Below are 22328 nucleotides of genomic sequence, written 5' to 3'. Positions count from 1 at the left end.
AGTAAGCAAAGGAATTTACACAGGAAGCTTATCTTGTGCTATCACAAGACAAATAGATCTTAGCACTATTTTGTCAGACTTTTAAAAAGCTTATGTAGTAGTTTTAGGGGGAGTTCAACTCATAAGTGTTCTAGATGGTTTCAATAACACATTACCCTCTCAATACCTCATCCTTTCATTGAATGCTGGTATGAATGAACTGTACTTGACAAAATAGGGAAGGTAGGGGTATGAAGGTTCCAATTGCAGAGGTCCAGCTAACTAAATTAACCTGAAGTCAGGTGCTCTCAACCATCTTCCCCTAAAAATTCATTCAACAAATACATAGTTTTTCATTTCTCATTCATTGTTCAGAATATATTAGTTACCAGATATTTTTCAAGGGTTATAGCATTGGATAAAAGAGACATATAGCAGCGCTTACTCTGGATTTTCTCAGGACCAATTAGTCAGTGGAAGCAAGTGAGTATGAAGAAATTTTGCCAAGTAAAGAAACATTACAGTGCCATATTAAAGATAGTAAGGAGAACAAACACTGTCTTCATTGTGGTTTAACAGAATCAGATTCTCAAATAACCTTTTTTGGTTCCATTTTGTTAAGCTCTACTAGCTTCATAGCTTGTAATTTTCACTTAACTTTACCTTTTCTTACCTGATATTAAGGTCGTGAAGCATGAAGTTCTCTAACAATTCATCCTTAAGTTATTCACAGTAGTTAGGCTTGCCAGTGAAAGGTGAAACTTGGGTAGACTTGGAGTCTAACTGGCTACATAGTAACTGATCTCAAGTCTGGAGATGAAAATTTAACCAATTATCTTGAGGTAAGGCTGATTGATTTTTCTGCCAGTTATGTAAATTTTCTAGGGTTGCTTATGCATTTTTTAACTATTAAGCTTAGGGGAAGATGGTGCTTACATACATATACATATATTTACATGTGTTTAGTAAATAAACATGTTGAGAGAATTTCACTCCAGAGGTACTCATTTTTATGCAAATAATATAGGAAGTAGTATAAATTATTTAATTAAAATGGGTTTCATAGCGAGGTAAATATGAATTTCAGAACAAATTCTGCCACTTTTCAAACTGTGAGACTTGTTTAATGTAAGTTTCTAGTTTTTGTTTGCAGAATCTCAAAAGCTTACTTAGGAAGATGAATGATAATAATCTATCTAGAAGGTATATTTAAATCACCTTGAAATCATTCTCTCAGACACCTTATATTAAAAAAATGGATACTGAACTCTTCTATCTAGACTCCATCATCAGACAGAAAATAGGGTGCTCTTATCTCCTTTGCTGCTTTCTCACAGTTACCTGAGTTCATTTTGTTGTCATTTTGGAATCATAGGAGCCTTTCACAGCACAGTTTCACTGCTCTGGTTCTCGGTGTGCTGACTTAAATAAATTAATGACTTAATATTGATTTACAAAATTATAAGAAAACAGGATATAATTCAACACCTTTCCCACCACCAGAGTTCTGTGTCCCCATTCCCTGCAGGAGTTCTCCTAAGATCACAGATAAGGCTGACTGTTAATTCTTTTCTCTCTCCTCCCTCTCCGTCCCTCCCTCCTTCCGTCCCTCCTTCCCTCTATCCCTTCTCTCTCTCTCTCTTTCTTTCTTTTTTTTATCAGAGCATTGATCAGCTCTGGCTTATGGCAGTGTGTTGAACTTCGGACTTTGGAACCTCAGGCATAACTACTATCCTATCTACCCCCCAACATTTGACTATTATTTTAAAATATATATATATATATATTTGCCATGTTTTTTTCTATGGTCTTGCCTTTTCTTCTTACCTAATTCACACCTGCACCTATTACTATTTTTGAATGTCCTTCCCTGCCCTGCCCCCCTTTTCTTTCTGGGTCCTGATGGATTTGGAGTTCAGAGCCCTCTGGTCATCTTACCCTAACATTTACCCCTCTGGGAATATGGGACAAAATTTTTTATGGGATGCAGAAGGTGGAAGGTCTGGCTTCTGTGATTTCCTCCCCTTTCTTTTATTTAACAAAACAGAAAGAAATTGGGGGTGGGGGATTGAGAAGGAGAAAGACACCTGCAGCATTGCTTAATGATTTGTAAGGTTTGCTGTCTACAGGTAAAGACTGGGAGCTTGAACCTGGTAATAACATGTGCATTTTACCTGGTTTGACACCATCTAGCAAAAAATGTAGAAGAATACATTTTTCAGAGAACACTGAGCTCCAAGTGAGAGAATCACTGACTGAAAGTTTAGTTTCAATTTTGTGATATCCAAGTAAGAGGATCCAGTTAAGCCTACTTATATTTCTGACCTCCAGAACTGTGAACTAATAAATAACTGTTTTAATCCATCAACATTTGGGTAATTTGTTACACAATAATAGAGAGCTAATACAGATGCCCATGTAGTAACTGAATAATATATTCATGATTTTCTGTCTGATACCTTATTAATTGCTGAAACCCTATGAAATGGTTATTTGTAATTATTGCACTGGTGAGAAATAAGAGTCAGGTAGTTGATATTATATGCCTAAGGTCTTAGAAGCTCTAAGTGGCAGAACCTAGATTGGGAATCATTGGTTATCCATGGAAAAGCAAGCAACTGCTATTATGCTGTCTTCAGAATTTTGGTAGAGTAACTAGTAGGGATACCTCCATCCTGAAAAACTCACACAAGAGGAATGCCCTTAAAGGAATACATTATCTCCTTCCCAAACTGTTCCATAATAGTGGAACTGAAGTCAAATCAGCCACAAAGGCTAAAATTAGTGATTTGTTTGTGTGTGATTTATCTCTGTCTTTTTTAAATGTGGTATGACTTCATCTTATTCTGTATTCCATATCTGAACCACTTGTCAAGAATACTGCTTTCCTTATGTAGTGCTTTGCTTTCTGAAAGGACTTGTCCTTACGGGTTTTGTATTTTGCTTTCCCTACATACAGTAGTAAGTGCAGATAGCAGCTTATCTTTTTATATAGTTAGATGTACCTGTTGAATTCCCCCATCACCACTCTAACCTGTTTTTATTTCTTATATATTTGTTTATAGAATTATAGTCATTGTATTTGCATAACTAATTATCATTATTTTCCCCTAATAAAAGTATGTTATTTTTATCACTTTATTGGGGGTTGTTAATGGTTTATAGTACAGTTGTCAACAACATATGGTTGCAGTTTCTCCTATTTCTGTAGTAGCTGTCTGCAAAAAAACTATCAACCCAATTTAGGTCTCTCTCCACTATCATTTATCAGGGCCCCCAATGCCCACTTCACTCCTTCTTTCCCCTTCTTTTTCTGAGTCCTTTGCTTAGACACAATACACTACAACCAGTCCAAGTTTTACTTTGTGTTTTACCTTTCTGTCCCTGTGTAAGTTCATCTGGTATGTATCTTTCTATTTTTTGGCTTATTTCACTTAACATGATTCATTCTGTTTTCATCTAAAGTGAGGCAAAGGGCATGATTTCATTATTTTAATAGCTCAGTACTCTTTTTTTTCTTTTATTTAAGAAAGGATTAATTAACAAAACCATAGGGTAGGAGGGGTACAACTCCACACACTTCCCACCACCCAATCTCCATATCCCACCCCCTCAACTGATAGCTTTCCCATTCTCTATCCCTCTGGGAGCATGGACCCAGGGTCATTGTGGGTTGCAGAAGGTAGAAGGTCTGGCTTCTGTAATTGCTTCCCCGCTGAACATGGGCGTTGACTGGTCGGTCCATACTCCCAGTCTGCCTCTCTCTTTCCCTAGTAGGATGGGTCTCTGGGGAAGCAGAGCTCCAGGACACATTGGTGGGGTCTTCAGTCCAGGGAAGCCTGGCTGGCATCCTGATGACATCTGGAACCTGGTGACTGAAAAGAGAGTTAACATACGAAGCCAAACAAATTGTTGAGCAATCATGGACCCAAAACTTAGAATAGTGGAGAGGAAGTGTTAGGGGGATACTCACTGCAAACTCTAGTGTACTTCTGCTTTCAGGTATATATTTTGCACTAGTTTATGGATACGTGTGAACATATGCTCTCTCTCACAGAACCTGGTCTGTATCTAGGTTTTGGGACTTTGTTAGAAAGTGAACCACCTGGGATGGAATTAGAGTATACTATGAAAGGAAAGGTCTCAGCTGAGTAATGAAGCTGAAGGGTTGTCATTCCACACGTGAAGTCTCTGGACACAGTCTGAAGTGAAGCATGTTGAGGTGGCAATCGTTGTGTTGATTAGGTTGTGATCGGCAGATGCAATATTATTTGATATGGATTGGGAGAGGCATATGGGAAAGTGGGCCCTATCCAATGGTTCCAGGACTGGGGAAGTAGAGGCTCTATAGTGGAGATGTGAGGTTCCTGCTGTCTTAGGGTTCAAAAAGACAATGGATAGTTAATGTTATCATCACATTATTTGGTAATTGGGTTAACTTTGAAAAGTCCTTTTGTTAGGGTTTGCTGTACAGTACCCAGTATCTTGTATATAGCTGTGCTATTGGTTGCTTCTAGCTCAGTACTCTTTTATTTTTTTCTTTTTTTAAAAATATTTATTTATTCCCTTTTGGTGCCCTTGTTGTAGTTATTATTGTTGATATTGATGTCATCATTGTTGGATAGGACAGAGAGAAATGGGGAGAGGAGGGGAAGACAGAGAGGGGGAGAGAAAGATATACACCTGCAGACCTGCTTCACCACCTGTGTAGGGACTCCCCAGCAGGTAGGGAGCCGGGGGCTCTAACCGGGATCCTTCCTCCAGTCCTTGCGCTTTAGGCCACATGCGCTTAAGCTGCTGCGCTACCGCCAGACTCCCTGTACTCTTTTATTTTTATGTATAACACAGCTTTCTAAGCCAGTCATCTGTCATTGGGCATCTTGATTACTTCCAAATTTGGGCTTTTATGAATTGTGCTTCTATGAATATAATTCTATATAGATATCTTTGGGCATATATTTTCTGTTTCCTTTGGATAGATCCTCAAGGGAGTCATGGCTATGTCATCGGGTAGGTTCCTTTCTGGTATTCTGAGAAATCTCCAGATTGTACCAATTTTCATCTCTAACAGGCTTGGAGAAGGTTTCCTTTCCCCCCACATTTTCTCCATGAATTGTTTCTGTCCTTTCTAGTGTATAATATTTTGCATCTCACAGTTGTCTTTATTTGCATTCTTTCATATATCTACTGGGCATCTGGGCCTCTTTTTTGGTCTTGATTCTGCCCATAAACGTAAGTTCTTTCTCATCTTTTCTTATTCTTCATAGGCATCACACATGTATTTTTTTTCTAATTGTTCAATTTCTAATATATGGCTCTGTCTGAATTCATCAGTAATTACAATATAATACATTTAAGATATTTAAACATAGTTATTTTTGTATACTATCCTGATCTTTGATAGGTTTTATTACTTTACTTTAGTATGATGATCTCTTTTATATTTCTTTTATTTTGAAACAGACCACTATCCATCAGTTGACACTTTCTAGCTTGTAGTCTCCACTTATTCAAATAAAAAAATTCATTATATTGATACATTTCATCCTCTAGGTGTTGGACTCATGTAATCCTTTAATTTTAATTTTCTAAGAATCAGGCTTTCCCTACCTCCTGATATAGATACTTCAGCACCCAGTGTTTAAATACTGGCATTCTTTTCATAGTCTATCTTTGTCACAACTTTTCCTATCCTCTAGTATAAGTGAGTAACTTTAATTATTTTTATGACTACCTTATATATCAGAGACTAAAAGAATGATTACAAGTCATGTTTCACAATGTTTTTCAGTAAGATCAAGCTTCAGCAGAACTACCAGGCTCAGATAACTGATTTGTATACCATTACAAAGAATTCGAAGGGACTTATTTTATCAGTTCCTATTGTTTACTCATATTACAGTTTAGAAAATTTATTTTCTACCATAAAAATGGTGAAGGTAAGAAGGTCTCAATTTTTACTAAAACAGTTCAATGAAGAGAAAAACAATTCCCTAGGTTGTTTTATATTCTACCTGATTTAATTCATCACATTACTCATAGGCCATTGATACATCATTTAGAATTTTTTTTAAGATTGTATTATTTCGGTAGAGAAAATGATAATGGTTGTAATGTACCAAATATATGGCATAAATCTGATCTGAAACTATGATGAGTTTAATACGTCATTTCATTTAACCCTTACAAAACTTTACTCTGACTCTAGTTTAAATATAAAGGACTGAGTTATAGAGAAGATACACAATTGAGTAGAAGGCCCATATCCACTGTCAAGTTTATATCACTCCTGAGTTAAGAGAATAACCTTGCTATTTCTTATAAAGTGTCTTTGGAAAGTTCTCTATATAATATTGAATCTTTTGTGCTTGTTATATGCTAAGTAGTCAATATAGTTAAAGTATAGTAGTAAAACAAGTAATTAGTCTTTCAACAAAGATGAACTGTATCAGGACATGACAGAGGCAAATGAACTATCAATGCACTTCCATTTTGATTTAAGCAACCATACACTTTTAATTGTTTTTTTTTCTTCTTATGAATCTTACAATTGTTTAATTCAACTCACAACTTGGGATATCAAAATGATGACATACTTTAAAACATAATTATTTTAAGCTAATTACTATTTATGATTTTTATTTGTTAAATAGTAATATTTATTTCATAATTATTTACTAAATATTTTCTTCCAATCTAGTTATCTGGATACTCAGCATCTCTTCCTTGAGAGTATGCCAATATCCATTTTTAATATTGAGAATCCTATGGGAATCTATAGTTGCCTCTTTTTAAAGTTTTTTTTTAATCTAATAATGATCAACAAGGCTGTAGGATAAGAGGGGTACAATTCCCTACAATTTCTACCATCAGCGTTCCATTCTACCCTCCCTTCTATTGGAAGCTTCCCTGTTCTTTATCCATCTGGGAGTATGGACCAAAGATCTTTATGTGGTGCAGAAGGTGGGAAGTTTATCTTCTGTAATTGCTTCTCCACTGGGCATGGACATTTGTAGGTCAGTACATACCCCCAGCCTGTTTCTATCTTTCCCTAGAGGGGTAGAGCTCTGGAGAGGTGGGGTTCCAGGACATATTGTTGAGGTCTTCTGCCCAAGGAAGTCAGATTGGCATCATGGTAGCATCTGTAACTTAGTGGCTGAAAAGCATTAAGAAAGATATAAAGCAGAACAAATTGTTTAATAATAATAACCTAAAGTTAAGGATATAGCAGGTGAGATTTGGAGTCTTCATGTTGGAAGAAGCTAGGAAGTCTGTTTTCTGCATATTCTAAGGGGCACATGACTTTAATAAGTTTTAATAATGAGTGAATTCTCTTAGAGCACAGGCACATTAGCTGAGTATTGGATGTCAGAGCAACTGATGCTGGTCCTTCACAAAGACAGATATAGGAATCCCCAGACATACAGGATACATACATCATTTGTTTCATTGCATTTCTGAATATGGTATGGTTAGATGTTAGGGCACTTACTTAACCTAGCTACACTGGAGCCTGGGAAATTAGTTTCCTGATTTCTGCTTCTGAAGATGAGACTTCAAGAATTTAAGAGTACTCACATTTGAGAAGAATGCTCAGAAGACTGGATAGTCAGATAATATGATGCTTGTCTGCTAAGATAAATAACCCCAGATGCCAGGCAGTGGTGCTTGTGGTGTGACCCTTGCAAAGATCTTGGTTGGAGCCCCTGGATCTCCACCTGTAGAAGGGTTGCTTCACAAGTGGTGAAGCTGGTTTGTAGGTATCTTTTTCTCTCCTTTTCTTTTTTTAATTTTTTTGTGTTTATTTATTTATTTTCCCTTTTATTGCCCTTGTTGTAGTTTTTATTGTTGTTGTTATTGATGTCATCGTTGTTGGATAGGACAAAGAGAAATGGAGAGAGGAGGGGAAGACAGAGATGGGGAAAGAAAGACAGACACCTGCAGACCTGCTTCATCGCCTGTGAAACGACGCCCCTGCAGGTGGGTAGCCAGGGGCTCGAACAGGGATCCTTAAGCCAGGCACCTGTGCTTAACCCGCTGTGCTACCACCTGACTCCCTTTCTCTCTTTTTGTATCTTCCCCTCCCCTCTCAATTTCTCTCTGTCCTATCCAAAAAGAAAAAAGGAAATAATGGCCGCCAGGAGCAATGGGTTTGTAGTACAAGCACGGAACCCCAGTGATAACCCTGGAGGCAAAATCATAATAATTCATATTTCACATTTAATTTTCAATACAGAATCATTCATTGACTTTTATTTTTTTAGAAATCCCTCATTGTCTACGTGTTGCCTTCTCTTTTCCAGTTTTACCCCTTCTATTTATTCTATCAAAAAATGTTCCTTGTTCTTGGAGAAAAGTTTAGTCCAAATAAAAACATGTGTTTTATTATTTATTTATTTATTTTACCAAAAACATTGCTCAGCTGTAGGTTATGGTGGTGCTGGGGATTGAACCTGGAGGATTTGTGAGCCTTAGGCATGAAAACCTTATACATAACCGGTATGTTATCTCCCTAGCCCCCAAAGAAGTTTCTTATATCCACATTAAAACATAATTGAAAACATTGTCAACTCTTGCTTGTACTATTTTAAGAACTTTTCCAGCATATCTGCCTGCCTCATTGTTGTTTGTGTAATGACAGACCACTGTTGTTTAGAAGGAGTATATTAAATCTCATAGAGAAATGATCCAGTGGTGTTTCCTATGTGAATTTTCTCACCTCTATGATTTCTGTCTGAGCAACGAAATAGAGAAAAGTTGAAGTTACCCTTGAAAGCTCATCTGTCATGCTTTTACTCTAGAATAGTACAGCTCTGTGAGCTTTATATTTACATGAAAGGGATTAACCCAGTGACTCTTTCCTGAGAAATCCTGCTATAGGTTGAAGGGCTATGTGACTAATGCAAGATGAGAAGAAGTGCTGAACAAATTTCTTACTAAAATTGCCTGCCTCTTTAGATTATAACGGAAAAATATGTTCAACATTAATAATCATTTATAAGAGGACCCTAGACTCTCAGATATACCAAATAATTACAGATAATCCCATTAATGATGAAAAGAACTAATTAAAATATTATTTTTCAGCCATAAAATATAATGGTTTGTATCACAATCAAGAAGTAATACTCATTTTCCAAGGGTCATTCATTGCACAAAGGATGTTTTTGGAACCTCACTCTCTTATATTCACCACTACTTATTTCAGACTTGTGTTTGTTTCCACATAGATTTTTGTTTTTCATAGACTTTTGTTGTTGTTGTAGGATCTCATTGCTCTGAGTTGGAAAAGCAATACATTGCTCTGAGTTGAAAAAGCAATACAGGCAGTGGGAGAGAAGAGGGAATAACCTGGCATGAAAGCTTCCTCCAGTGTGATTAGGGAGTGTAGCCAAAAAGGAACTTGGGTCATGGTACTTTATCCAGGTGAGCTATTTTGATGACACCCCAGAAATGTTTATCCTTGAATAAGTTTGCATCTCAGAGGACTTCTGTTTTTTTCTGAATTACCGAGATGCTACTCTCTGGTTTATTTATATAGATCATATTGGGTCAGGGAGACTGCTATATTAAAACTCATCGCATTAAAACCTATCTTATGTTACAGCCCTTCTCATATAAATAGAAAGTGACTTGTTACATAGCATTAAGTTATGAGGGCACCCTCAATTTCTCACATGTTAACCTTCATCAGTACAGACGACTATGGTGTACTATGCAAGCCATTCTATTCTATTTATTCTTGACACTCCACCCCTTTTTTATTAGTTGGGAAATTGCATGTGCTTGATTTCACCATTCCTAGCCTGTTTTTTTCTATTAGAGATAAACAGAGATGGACAGGGACATGTGATTCCATTGTGATTCAAAACTGGAACCAGTGCTTCTTGCATAACAAGGCAGACATCTTATCCACTAAACTCTTCCTCTGGTATCTATTCTTGCATTTTATTCTTTTATTTATTTATTTAATATTTATTTTATTTATTTATTCCCTTTTGTTGCTTTATTATTGTAGTTGTCGTTGTTGGATAGGACAGAGAGAAATGGAGAGAGGGAGGGGAAGACAGAGAGGAGGAGAGAAAGATAGACACCTGCAGACCTGCTTCACCGCCTGTGAAGCGACTCCCCTGCAGGTGGGGAGCCGGGGTTCGAACCAGGATCCTTATGCCGGTCCTTGTGCTTTGCGCCACCTGCGCTTAGCCCGCTGCACTACAGCCCGACTCCCTCTTGCATTTTATTCTAAAGCTTCATTTCTACAGACAAAAAGCTTTAGGAGATGTAGCACTATCTTCATGTAGACACCTTAAATATCAGTTAACATTTTTGTTTTCGGGGGAAATAACTGTGCTTCAGTGTCTCAAAAATGCTCTAGTATTAACTATTCAAAAGGTCTTGCCCTCTAGGAACTTAGGTAAAGGTCAAATAAAGTAGAACTCATAGTTTAGTACTTCAAATAAGATGGTGTTTCAATCTTTTCCAAGCATAGTCCATTGAGATATAATCTCTTCACTTGGTGTAAAATTCCTATTTGCTAAAAATGAAGCACTTCCCAGGAGCTATTCAAAGACTAAGTTTGTCTGTGCTCATTAGCGTGTGCATCTGTTGAAAAGAGTGTGGCTGGGTTTGAAATACCAGACTTAAAACCAACTTAAATTCAAATGATATGCAAGACTTCATTAGCACAAGGAAAAATTTACAAGTTGGATACCTATACAGCCAAATAAATCTAGAAAATCCTCATTCTCATACTGGTTTTTTTTTTCTTTTTTTTTTTTTTACCACTAGAGGCTTCCAGTTTGCAGTCACAAATTAGGAGTGCCAAGATAATTTTTAACAACCTAAAAATGGTAGCACTTACTTGACAGTAAGTCATTAGAGGCCCATTGGTCATTTAAAAGCAAGCTTATTTTTCATTTGCATAGCTTGCTGGGTATGCTGCTCCAGTGATGTACCACCTGGGTAATTGCATTTGCAGATGTGATCAAGTATTCAGTTAATTTACTCTACCCTAAATACAGATGGGAGAAAAAAAATCTAGACTAGCTTTAAACCTCATACACTTTGAGAACCTGGAATATAATTTGCAGCACAGACCCCTAGGGAATGCAACAATTTTTCTATAACAGAACTCATTCACAAGGTTGTAGCAGCCTGCATAGATACTTTTTTTTTTTTTAGAAAGTCAAAGATGTGTCAATAAGCTATTTAGAGGCATGGAGTATAAGGGTTAGAAGTGAGCATTGGAATTAGATGGGCCTGATTTCATGGATGGGAGCTACCACTTCTCAGCAGGAAATATTGTTTAGCCTTGTTGAACTTCAACAAGTGTTTTTATTTGTAAAATAGGAATAGTCTCATTTGTTTTTGTTTTTAAGTCTTTTTCAAAAAGAATTTTTATTTATCTATTATTGGATCGAGAAGAGAGAAATTGAGAGAGGAGGGGCTGTTAGAGTGGGAGAAAGAGAGACACTTTTTTTTCTTTTTTATTTAAGAAAGAATTAATTAACAAAACCATAGGGTAGGAGGGGTACAACTCCACACACTTCCCACCACCCAATCTCCATATCCCACCCCCATCCCTGATAGCTTTACCACTCTCTATCCCTCTGGGAGCATGGACCCAGGGTCATTGTGGGTTGCAGAAGGTAGAAGGTCTGGCTTCTGTAATTGCTTCCCCGCTGAACATGGGTGTTGACTGGTCGGCCCATACTCCCAGTCTGCCTCTCTCTTTCCCTAGTAGGATGGGTCTCTGGGGAAGCAGAGCTCCAGGACACATTGGTGGGGTCTTCAGTCCAGGGAAGCCTGGCCAGCATCCTGATGACATCTGGAACCTGGTGACTGAAAAGAGAGTTAACATACGAAGCCAAACAAATTGTTGAGCAATCATGGACCCAAAGCTTGGAATAGTGGAGAGGAAGTGTTAGGGGGGGTACTCACTGCAAACTCTAGCGTACTTCTGCTTTCAGGTATATATTTTGCAGTAGTTTACGGATACATATGAACATATGCTCTCTCTCACAGAAACTGGTGAATATCTAGGTTTTGGGACTTTATTAGAAAGTGAACCACCTGAGATGGAATTAGAGTATACTATGAAAGGAAAGGTCTCGCCCGAGTAATGAAGCTGAAGGGTTGTCATTCCACACCTGAAGTCTCTGGACACAGTCTGAAGTGAAGCATGTTGAGGTGGCAATCATTGTGTTGGTTAGGTTGTGATTGGCAGATGGAATATTATTTGATATAGATTGGGAGAGGCATACGGGAAAGTGGGCCCTATACAATGGTTCTAGGACTGGGGGAAGTAGAGGTTCTATAGTGGAGATGTGAGGTTCCTACTGTCTTAGGCTTCAAAAGACAATGGATAGTTAATGTTATCATCACATTATTTGGTAATTGGGTTAACTTTGAAAAGTCCTTTTGTTAGGGTTTTCTGTATAGTACCCAGTATCTTGTATATAGCTGTGCTATTGGTTGCTTCTGATCTACTTGGTCTAGGCTTTTGAGAGAGTCTGCATATGAATTACACAGCCTATATATTAAAAAGATGCAGTTTGTGTTTTGAAAAACTTCGAGACATACAATTAATTTTCCCCCTCTCGTACTAATTAACTAGTGATTTATATGACTACATTTTACTATGAGTGTACATAAACACCATTCCCACCACCAAAAGACTGTGACCCATTCCTCCCACCCACTCCCACCCCCCACTGGCCCAGGAAGCTGCATGTCTACCCCTCACCACAGGGTTTTTACTTTGGGGCCCTACTTAGAATTTGGTCAGGTCCTGCTTTTAGTTTCCCCTTCAGATCTTCTTACTCAACTTCTGCTGATGAGTGGGATCATCCCATACTCATCTTTATCTTTCTGACTTAGCTCACTTAACATAATTCCTTCTAGCTCTGACCAAGATGGGTCAGAGAGGGTGGGTTCATTGTTCTTGATAGATAGCTGCATAGTATTCCATTGTGTATATATACCACAGCTTTCTCAGCCACTCATCTGTTGTTGGGCACCTGGGTTGCTTCCAGGTTTTAGCTATTATGAATTGTGCTGCTATGAACATAGGAGTACACACCTCTTTTTGGTTGGGTGTTATGGAGTCCTTGGGGTATAACCCCAGGAGAGGAATTACTGGATCCTATGGAAGGTCCATGTCTAGCCTTCTGAGAGTTTTCCAGACTGCTCTCCACAGAGGCTGGACCAATTTACATTCCCACCAGCAATGTAAAAGGGTTCCTCTGTCCCCACATCCTCTCCAGCATTTGTTGTTGCTGTCCCTTTTGATGTATGCCATTCTTACAGGAGTGAGGTGGTATCTTAGTGTTGTCTTAATTTGCATTTCTCTGACAATCAGTGACCTAGAGCAGTTTTTCATATGTTTGTTAGCCTTTTGGATCTCCTCTGAGGTGAATGTTTTGTTCATATCCTCTGCCCATTTTTGGATGGGGTCATTTGCTTTTTTGGTGCTAAGTTTGCTGAGCTCTTTATATATTTTGGTGATTAGTTTCTTGTCTGATGTCTGGCATGTGAAGATCTTCTCCCATTCTGTGAGAGGTCTCTCTGTTTGTTTAATAGTTTCTTTGGATGTGCAGAAACTTTTCAATTTGATGTAGTCCCATTGGTTTGTTTCTGCTTTAGTCTTCCTTGCAATTGGGTTTGATTCATCAAAGATGTCCTTGAGGTGTAGGTGGGAAACTGTTTCACCAATGTTTTCCTATAAATATTTGATTGTTTCTGGTCTGACATCTAGGTCTTTGATCCATTTGGAGTTGATTTTTGTTTCTGGTGAGATACAGTGGTTCAATTTCATTCTTCTGCATGTTTCAACCCAGTTTTCCCAGCACCATTTATTGAAGAGAGCCTCCTTTTCCCATTTAATCCTTTGGGCCCCCTTATAAAAGATTAGATGCCCATAGGTGTTGGGATTTACTTCTGGGCTTTCAATTCTGTTCCACTGGTCTGTGTGCCTATTTTTGTTCCAGTACCATGCTGTTTTGATGATGATGGCTTTATAATATATTTTAAGGTCTGGGAGTGTGATGCCTCCATTTCTGTTTCTTTTCCTTAAGATGGTTTTGGCAATTCTAGGTGTTTTCAGGTTCCAGATAAATGATTGTAGTGTTTGTTCTATTCTCTTAAAGAAGCTTGGTGGAATTTTGATGGGTATTGCATTAAATTTGTATATGGCTCTGGGGAGAATATTCATTTGATGATATTTATTCTTCCAATCCATGAACATGGGATATATTTCCATTTCTTGGTATCAGTTTCTATTTCCTTGAGTAGCGACTCGTAGTTTTCAGCATACAAGTCTTTCACTTCTTTGGTCAACTTTATTCCTAGGTATTTGATTGATTTTGCTGAAACAGTAAATGGGAGTGATTTCTGGATCTTCTTCTTCTTCTTCTTCTTCTTCTTCTTCTTCTTCTTCATCTTCTTCTTCTTCAGATTTAGTGTTTGCATAAAGAAATGCCACTGATTTTTGTACATTGATTTTGTAGCCTGATACCTTGCTCTATTGCCTAATAACTTCCAGTAGTTTTCTGCTGGATTCTTTAGGCTTTTCTATGTATACTATCATATCATCTGCAAATAGTGAGAGCTTGACTTCTTCCCTTCCAATTTGTATTCCTTTGATTTCTTTCTCTTGCCTGATTGCTATGGCAAGAACTTCCAATACTATGTTGAAGAGTAACGGTGACAGTGGACAGCCTTGTCTAGTCCCTGGTTTGAGGGGGAATGCTTTCAGCTTCTGTCCATTGAGTATGATGTTGGCTGTAGGTTTGCTATATATAGACTCCACTATCTTGAGGAATTTCCCATCTATTCCCATTTTTTGTAGAGTTTTGAGCATGAATGGGTGTTGGGTTTTTCAAAGGCTTTCTCTGCATCTATTGAGATAATCATGTGGTTTTTGGCTTTGCTTTTATTGATGTGGTGAATGACATTGATGGACTTATGGATGTTGAACCAGCCTTGCATTCGTGGGATGAATCCCACTTGGTCGTGATGAACAATCTTTTTGATATATTACTGTATCCGGTTGGGCAAGATCTTGTTTAATATTTTGGCATTTTTGTTCATCAGAGATATTGGTCTGTAGTTTTCCTTTATTGTTGTGTCCTTATCAGTTTTTGGTATCAGGGTGATGTTGGCTTCATAGAAGGTGGATGGGAGTATTCCTGTTTCTTCAATCTTATGGAAAAGCATAAGATGGATGGGTATTAACTGTTTCCTGAAATTTTGTAGAATTCATTTTTGAAACCATCTGGTCCAGGACTTTTTTTGTTGGGGAGGTTCTTAATAACGGTTTCAATTTCTTTGTCTGTGATTGGTGCATTTAGATTTTGTAGTTCTTCTTGGTTCAATTTTGGAAGGGCATATGCTTCTAGGAATTGTTCCTTTTCTTCCAGATTCTCTAGCTTGGTGGCGTATAGTTCTTTATAGAAGTTTTGCATGATTCTCTGATTTTCTGTGGTGTCAGTTGTGATATCTCTCCCATCGTTTACAATTCTATTCATTTGAGTGTTCTCTCTTTTTTGTTTAGTGAGTCTGGCTAGGGGTTTGTCAATTTTGTTTAATCTTTCAAAGAACCAACATTTGGCTTCATTGATAAAAAGAGACACTTGTAGCCTTGCTTCACCATCGTGAAGCTGCTTTCCCCTGCAGGTGGAGACCAGGGACTTGAACCTGAGTCCTTGTGAACTTAACCAGTTGTGCTACCACCTGACCCCAAATAGTCTTATTTGTTGTTAAAGTGTAGTCGAGTTTTGTGCTCAATCAATGTTCTTGCTATGGTTGATTAAAACTACTTGACTTCTTTTGAAGACAACACATCTTCAAGTTGTCTTCTGAGGTTGAGGAGTAGAATTTTCTCTTGTTTGAAAAAGTTATCTGTGTAATCTATGGAAGAATCTACCTGCCAGGAGGCATCATTATCCTAAAGGGTGAGGGTCATATTTAAAGCTACATTTGGAATTAAGCTTCCATTTCTTAGCTTCCTCACAGATCAGTGCACTCTTATCTGGACAAAGGAGCTACTAGAGAAGAACAGTTTATTGTTTAGCAAAGAAAATTTCACAGAAAATTGACTGAGTCTCTGGAATTAAAGCTAGTTTCACACACATTTTCTATTTCCTGAAGTGCAAGTCTGTTGTAGAAAAACTGGGGCTCTCCATTTTCCCTCTCTTCTTTTGTTTCTCAAGATATCTATCAGATTTAGTGCTGGAGTTAGTTTTGAGAGTTGTTTTTCTTTTTGTTTTTAATGTCACTATCGTTTTAGTTCAGGACCTCCATTATCCTTAGCTGACACTGTGTTAGTTAGCATCACCATGCCCTACTCCAATCACGTTTTCCTAACTTTGAATGTTACCATCTCAGCTTCTTCCCTACCAGGAAGCTCTGGGCTTCAAATGCAAATCATCTGTACACCTACCCAGGGCTCTACATGTCAAGAAGTGATGGGAGCACTGTTTTCCAGAGAAAGAAAACTGAGTCTATGTTGACATTCTTGTTTGAATATTCTATATAGAAACTTGTAGCATAATTTTCGTATTCTAGTTACCAGTCACCTTTTTACATCATTTTTCCTTCAGGTACATTTAAAGCAATATTATATATATAATAAAACTGTCTGATTTTAACTTTTCAAGGTCACTGTCAGATGAAAAGTATACTGCCTATCTGCAATAGTTATCAACACTGATTATGAAATATAGTGATTTGTATTAATAGAGATGATTTGATAATATAGCATCAAAATAACCAAGTTAAGCACAACTTAATGTAAAGCTAATGTTATTTCCTATCCTTTGGTAATAATTACTTACTCTAAATTTCTTCTTGGGACTTCTACTCCAGATTTCAGGACATATTTTATGTAGACATTACATCTGGTCTCTCAGTGTTTCCTATCTCAGTGAAAAAATTCTAAGTGGCAAATGAGTAGGTTTAGAGTTAATGTGAAGAAAGTATCATCTTTAGATTTACTTTTAATTCTATTATAGAGATAAATTCACTGGGGGGAGTAGTTATTAGACAGTTGTCATGTGTGTACAGTTTCTTATCTCACTCTGAGAAGTGTTGGCACAAAACAGTCAACACAAATCCATCTTCCTCCTCTCTACATAGTGCACTGGGTCCCCAATCCCATTTTAACTCCCTCTTAGCTCCCCTTTTGCTAAATGAAGTTTCACCATGGATTTTCCCTTACTTTGTTTCTTAGATTCTTCAAGCTATATGAGATGATGAAATAATTTTTGCTCCCTGTTGGATGGAACTTGAAGGAATTGTTTTTTTTTAACTTTCTTATTTTGCTGAGTATAACACAAAGGCAAGGACGTGTATGTGAAATCCATCAAAATATGAATTTATAATTTGCTCTTTGAAAACTTTGCTAAATTACTTGAGTTCTCTGAGTTGTAATTTCTGACTAGAACATTCATTTTACAAATTCCTTTTCTAGAGACTGAATTCTTGTTGACTTGACATTAAAGTCAATGGTTAGTCTGCTGGATCATGCTGCCTCTGGGATCTCTTTGATCCTTGTGAATTAATTTTCAAAATTAAAGTTAAGAGTTGGCAACTCAAAGGCTTCCACCATCCTTATTCTGTGAATCATATTCCCTTTAATATCTTAGAAGAGAATTCTATTTCTTGAAATGAAATGTGAAATTTTGAATCTGTATTTTCCACTTTAAAGGAATCATAAGCATCGTGGTTTTTAAATCACCACTTACATGAAAATATTAAAAACATATTATTATTATTTTCTTATCAGGTGATTTAATAATGATTTACAAGATTAGAAGATTATGCAGGGGATAGTTTTACATCGTATCTATGCACTGTGCTCTGGAACCACTTAGTTCTTATTTTTATCCTGGGTCTTTATTTTTTATAATTTTTTTTAAATTTATTTTTTATTAAAGAAATGATAAATTAACAAAACCATAGGGTAGGAGGATTACAACTCCACACAATTCTCACCACCCAATCTCCATATACCATCCCCTCCCCTGATAGCTTTCCCATTCTCTATCCCTCTGGGAGCATGGACCCAGGGTCATTGTGGGTTGCAGAAGGTGGAAGTTCTGGCTTCTGTAATTGCTTCCCTGCTCAACATGGACGTTGACTGGTTGGTCCATACTCCCAGTCTGCCTCTCTCTTTCCCTAGTAGGGTAGGTCTCTGGGGAAGTGGAGCTCCAGGACACATTGGTGGGGTCTTCAGTCCAGGGAAGCCTGGCTGGCATCCTGATGGCATCTGGAACCTGGTGGCTGAAAAGAGAGTTAACATACAAAGCCAAACAAATTGTTGAGCAATCATGGACCCAAAGCTTGGAATAGTGGAGAGGAAGTGTTGGGGGGGTACTCACTGCAAACTCTAGTGTACTTCTACTTTCAGGTATATATCTTGCACTAGTTTATGGATACGTGTGAACATATGCTCTCTCTCACAGAACCTGGTCTATATCTAGGTTTTGGGACTTTGTTAGAAAGTGAACCACCTGGGATGGAATTAGAGAATGCTATGAAAGGAAAGGTCTCACCCGAGTAATGAAGCTGAAGGGTTGTCATTCCACACCTGAAGTCTCTAGACACAGTCTGAGCTGAAGCATGTTGAGGTGGCAATCGTTGCGTTGATTAGGTTGCAATCGGCTGATGCAATATTATTTGATATGCATTGGGAGAGGCATGCGGGAAAGTGGGCCCTATCCTAAGGTTCCAGGACTGGGGGAAATATAGGCTCTATGGTGGAGATGTGAGGTTCCTGCTGTCTTAGGGTTCAAAAAGACAATGGATAGTTAATGTTATCATCACATTATTTGGTAATTGGGTTAACTTTGAAAAGTCCTTTTGTTAGGGTTTGCTGTATAGTACCCAGTATCTTGTAAATAAGCTGTGCCACTGGTTGCCTCTGATCTACTTGGTCTAGGCCTTTGAGTCTGCATATCAATTACACAGCCTATATATTAAGAAGACTCAGTCTGTGTTTTTAAAACTTTGAGACATATAATTAATTTCCCCCCTCTTATATTAATTAACTATTTATTTATGTAACTACACTTTACTAGGAGTGTACATAAACATCATTCCCACCACCAAAAGACTGTGTTGCATCCCACCCACGGACCCCCACCCCCCACCGGCCCAGGAAGCTGCATATCTACCCCTCACCACAGGGTTTTTACTTTGTTGCCCTAATTTCAATTTAGTCAGATCCTGATTTCAGTTTCCCTTTCAGATCTTCTTTCTCAACTTCTGTTGTTGAGTGGGATCATTCCATACTCATCTTTATCTTTCTGACTCAGCTCACTTAACATAATTCCTTCTAGCTCTGTCCAAGATGGGTCAGAGAAGGTGGGTTCATTGTTCTTAGTAGCTGCATAGTATTCCATTGTGTATATATACCACAGCTTTCTCAGCCACTCATCTGTTGTTGGGCACCTGGGTTGCTTCCAGGTTTTAGCTATTATGAATTGTTCTGCTATGAACATAGGAGTACACACCTCTTTTTGGCTGGGTGTTATGGAGTCCTTGGGAACCACTTAGTTCTTGTGCTACAATAACTGGTTAAAGTACATAAGCACCATTTAACAGAGTTTAGAAATTTAGCAAAGAAATGCATCATAAAAATTATTTGATGTTCTAGAAGTAAAAAATTTTATAAAAACCCAAGCGTTCAATGTATTTTCTCAAGATCATCTAGCCCAGGCTTTACACTATGATGCTGCTTATAATTTCCAATGATTAAAGAAGGATTATCATAAACAATGTCAGACCATTAGGTAGCCATGTGGCATCCTTGCCACATTTCCTCCTCCTATATGCTTACTCCACATTCTTCTGTTCAGTTTGGATATTCTCAACTTACCAGATATAAAATTTTCTATGAAAATCTTTCTAATGTCACAAGTCTATGTTTCATATTCCTGTTTTATGCTCCTGTTGTACTGTATACTTCTTTGACCTTATTACTAATCACATACATTTTTATTGTTTATTTTTTATCTCCAACTAGAGTCATAAGCTCCATGACACTGGAACGCTATCATGTTGAAGTGTTTATATTTAGAAACTACCACAAACTCTCCGAAGTTTAAGAAAAAAAGCACTTCTAAATATCTGATATTTTATGATTTACTTTTGTGCTCTATGTCTCTGTGTGTTAGCAAAGAAAACCTATAACGAAGTTTTAACTGATCCTAAATCACTTCTCTACTAAGTATGAGGATGGCACAATGACCTTGAAAAAACATGTTGACTAATGTTCCAGGTATATATAGAGTAAATTCATTCTCAAATGTCTAAAGGCTGAGGATGAAAATGATTCATGAATCAGATGAGCTATTTGAACACTTATACTGAAGAATTTTCAGCATTTCAGGATATCTCAATTTTTCTACCTTAGGCAAGAACTTGACATCAGGAGAATGTCAGTAGGCACTAAATTGGAACCTCATATAAGTATGTAGAGTCCAGAAGGAGGATAGGACTAGTTTCAAGATATAGTCAAACTATATTCTTAGCTGAGAATGAGCTTGGGAACACAAGACGGTGAAATCTTTTCCTTGGATTGAAGCATCATCAAAACCAGTATAGCAAGTATAAATATCAAGTTCTGTCACTGCTCTATTTAGACACATCCTCAAATTCCTGCAGGACACAATTCTTACACATAAGATCCAAGAAAATTCTCTCAACACCCAGAAGAAGAATCAGAATGACTGAGTAGAATCACCCTGCATATATATATATATATATATATTTTTTTTTTTTTTTCATGAAAACAGGAGCTGATCAGATTTCTCTTTATGTGAAAATAAAGGAAATAATTGTATTTCATATAGTTTTTTTGTCTCAAAATATTGGTATTGTACAAAGAAAGGAAAAAGCATAGTATTCATGAATGTACTTTTGGGAAAATATAACAAACAAATTATCAAATTCATAGGTTTAAAATGAACAGATCTGTGCAATTAACAGTATAGTAATTAAAAGAAGACTGAAAAATAATTCCTATAGGCAGGGACAGAGATTTGGGACTGGGCCAGTGACTCTGGGGCCTAAGGGTGTGGGACAAGGGATAGAGGTGGGGCTGAGAGCAGGGACATGGGTCTAAGGGAGTAAGGAATACTGGGAGATGGGGACAGGGACACTGGAAATTCAGGGGGTAGAGGCATTAAAGGTTCCGGGAGTGGGTGCTGCACACTAGGAACACTTTAGAACTTTTAAAAAAAAATTATTTATTTTCCCTTCTGTTGCATTTGTTATTGTTATTGTAGTTATTATTGTCGTTATTGATGTCGTTGTTGTTAGATAGGACAGAAAGAAATGGAGAGAGGAGGGGAAGACAGAGAGGGGAGAGAAAGATAGACACCTGCAGACCAGCTTCAGCGCCTTTGAAGCAATTCGCCTGCAGTTGTGGAGCTGGGAGCTCGAGAATCTGGATCCTTAAGCTGTTCCTCGCACTTTGCGCCACGTGGGCTTAACCCGCTGCACTACTGCCCGACTCTCACTTTAGAACTTTAAATAAGATACAGAACATTAACAAAAAATCTTCACCAAATATATTAATTAATTTATTTATGTGAGAGAAAACCAAAACATAACTCTGTCACAGCAATGCTGGGGATTCCAAGTCCAGTGTTCTAACCACTATGCCACCTCCTGGGCTACTCCACCAAATATAAATTCAAAAGTGATATTGGTTTGAGGCATTTCCTCTGTGATATATGTTCCATAACTATAGAAAAAATAAACTAGACATAGCAATCAATATGAAGATGGCACATAAGGTGAAGAATATGAAAACATGCATTAGAAATCATGATGAAACTTGAACAAAAGGACAAGAAAATAATCACAAATGCTTCAGGAAGAAAGCATTTTCTGATGTGAATATATAATTTACAAAATCAAATAACTATCAGTAGCTACAGAAAAGTATAGAGGCAAGGCCAATATCTCTCTCTCTCTCTCTCTCTCTCTCTCTCTATATATATATATATATATATATATATATATAATGATTAAAAAGAAACTAGAATGTCAGTATTCAGAACATTTGTCTCCCTGCTGCCCTCTTCACCTTTCTCTAACTCCTACCAAATTAAAAAAAAAAAGGTTTTATTACAAAGAAGATATACCTGGCTATTATGAGTTAATATATAATGCTAACTTTATAAAAACATATGTTGCCTTTAAAATATAAACTTTAACTTGCAAATATACATGTTTAAAAGACATAGAACTGGAAAAATAGTTATAATAAAACAAGTGGAATGGAATTTTAAAAAATTACTTATTTGTTTTCTGAGAAAGGCAAGAACACCCCTCTCTCT

Source organism: Erinaceus europaeus, chromosome 10, assembly GCF_950295315.1.
Source record: "Erinaceus europaeus chromosome 10, mEriEur2.1, whole genome shotgun sequence".
NCBI classification, from domain to species: Eukaryota; Metazoa; Chordata; class Mammalia; order Eulipotyphla; family Erinaceidae; genus Erinaceus; species Erinaceus europaeus.
The sequence above is the reverse complement of the archived record's forward strand: the minus strand, read 5'-3'. Positions refer to the sequence as shown.